This window comes from Propithecus coquereli, unplaced genomic scaffold, assembly GCF_000956105.1.
Source record: "Propithecus coquereli isolate 6110/MARCELLA unplaced genomic scaffold, Pcoq_1.0 Scaffold53, whole genome shotgun sequence".
Taxonomy (NCBI): Eukaryota; Metazoa; Chordata; class Mammalia; order Primates; family Indriidae; genus Propithecus; species Propithecus coquereli.
The window spans coordinates 4314207-4317061 of NW_012151174.1; the positions used below are offsets into that span (position 1 = coordinate 4314207).

General features: G+C 33.0%; 1 protein-coding gene across 1 annotated transcript in view; it reads right to left on the reverse strand.

Moving 5' to 3' along the window:
* Nucleotides 1-2855, reverse strand: part of CLCN3 (chloride channel, voltage-sensitive 3) — a 98758-nt gene that overhangs the window by 73133 nt on the left and 22770 nt on the right. The gene's annotated exons all lie outside the window — the stretch shown is intronic.

Sequence of the window (2855 nt, forward strand, 5' to 3'; positions counted from 1 at the left end):
AAAAAAGCTGGGCGTGGTGGTGCATGACCATAGTCCTTTAAACAGTGAATAATATGCTCAAAAAAGCATATAGTATAACTTTTCCCAGAGTATAGAAATCTATAAAAAATAAATGAAAGGAAATTCTACAGCTGAAAAATAACTGAAATTCAAAACTCAACAGAAAATAACAATGAGATACCACTACACACCTATTAGAATGGCTAAAATCCAAAACCACTGACAACACCAGATACTGGCAAGAAATGTGGAGCAAAAGGAACTCTCATTCACTGCTGGTGGGAATGCAAAATGGTACAGCCACTTTGGAAGAGACACTTGGCAGTTTCTTACAAAGTTAAACATACTCTCACCATATGATCCAGCTATCACACTCATTGATATTTACCCTAATGGTCTGAAATATCCACATGAAAAGAAAAAAGGATGAAAAATGCAGAAAAGAGTATGAGACATAAGGGTCATATTGAAAAGATCTAACATATGTGACTGGAGTCCTAAAAGGAGAGGAGAGACAGCACAGCAGAAGGAACATTTGAGAATAAATACACTGGTCAAAACTGTGTGAAGATGGAAAATAAATGCAAGTCACACATTTAGGAAGCTCTAATAAATCCAGTCAGGATAAATGCAAAGGCCACACTTAGACATATCCTGGTTAAGCTTCTGAAAACCAAAGACAAAGAAAAGTCTTAAAACCAGCCAGAGGGGAAAAATAAAAGACACCCTACCCTTCAAGATGCAATAATAAAACTTCATCTTTGAAGTGTTCAAAGAAGATAATTATGAATCTAGACTATAGCTGCAAAAATATACTACAAAAAAAAAGGTGAAAAAAGACTTTTACAGACACGGAGTGAATGTATTGCTAGCAGATGGTCATTTAAGAAATACTAATGAGAGTTCTTCATGCAGAAAATTAACCCACACAGAAATATGAAAATGCTTCTGTCTGTACAGAATCAAGAACAATAGAAAAAGTAAAGATGTGACTAAATCTAAATAGACTTTGACTTATGAAACAATAATGTACAATTTAAAATATATGAAAAATAAAAACACAGGGTGTCCTAAAAGTCGCCATACATAGGGAAAATGGGAAATTGTAGCTAAATGTACTTTTATTTGTAAAATATTCATTACAAAATTTTTCAAAATTTACAATTTCCCATTTTCCCTATGTATGGTGACTTTTGGGACACCCTGTAGAAAGGATAAAAAGAGGCAAGGTATTCTGAGGTCCTTCCATTTTCCAGGAAGTGGTAAAAGTACTAAATAGAACTAATAAGACAACGGTACATGTTATAATCTCTAGAGTATCCCACTGAACCAAAAATAAGTGAATGTGTAACTATCAAGTTATTGGAGGGAACAGAAATAAGGGGAGAGGAAAGAACAGATGTGACAAACAGAAAACAGAAAGGTGAACAGTTTGAAACCAAACATATTGGTGATTGTGTTAAACGCAAATGGCTGTAGGTCAATAAAAGACAAATTTAAAAAACAAAACTCGTCTATATGCTGGGTTTTGGTATAAGGATAGACAACTATTTCAATGTAACATAGCAAAAAGTCCAGAAACAGACCTATGAAAAAACAGCCACTTGATATACGTATATGACAAAGATGTCATTGTAGTACACTGGAAAAAGGAAGGTTTTTTTTTTTCAACAAATGGTCAACTAGGGTCAACTAGTTAAATTCATTTGCGAAAAAACAAATCTGGATCCTAAACTCACATCATATACAAAATTTAACTCCAGGCAGATTATAAATCTAAATGTGAATGACACAAAAATAAAACTTTTATAAGAAAACAGGAGAATATCTTTGTGACTTTGAGGTATGGGAAGATTTCTTAAACAGAATACAAAAAACACTAAGAATAAAGGAAAAGATGAACTGGATTTCACTAGAATTGATAACATCTTCATTAAAAGATTCTTTGAGTGTAAAAAGACATACCACAGAGTGAGAGAAGACATTTGCAACACTGCACATGTATCCGAGAAAGGACTCATAACGAGAATGCATAATGAACTGCAATGAAATAGGGAAAAGGACTGAACAGGCACATCAAAAGAAGCAATCTAAAAACCCAATAAACATACAAAAAGGTACTTAAAACTCATAAGCCATCAGGTAAACATAAATTAAAACCAAAATGAGAGACTACTACTGCACCCACACTAGAATAGCCAAAACTTTAAAAACTAATAATACCAAGTATTGGGGAAGATGTGGAGCAACTAGAACTATGACACTCTGCTAGTAGAAATATGTATGCTACAACCACTTTGAAAGCGTCTTTGACAATACCTGATAATGCTGAGATACATACGCTCTACGATTCCACTCTTGTATAAACCATACAGAACTGTGTACATAGCGTGCACTAACACACATGAACATGAAAATTCACACCAGCACTATCAGTAATAGCCAAAATCTGAAGAAAAAACTCACAAACAACAAAGTATCTATAAAGAGTAGAATTACTAAATAAATTGAGGTATGCTTACACAATGGGATACTTACTACACGGTAATGAAAATAAATTAATTACAGCTGTTTGCAACAACATAATCTCAAAACATAAATAAAACAAGCCACACATAAAAAGATATATATAGTATGTTTCCATTTATATAAAGATCAAATACCTACAAAACTAATCTAGACAGAAATCAAAATAATAGTTACCTTTAACTGAAGCTGGAACAAGAGAGGATTGTGGAAGTACTCGTAAATTTTTTTTTTGATTGAGGAATAGTTGTATGAGAACATTCACTTTGTAGAAATTCATCAGTTTCCACACTATGATTTGATAATTGTATACCTCTCTGTATTATGTT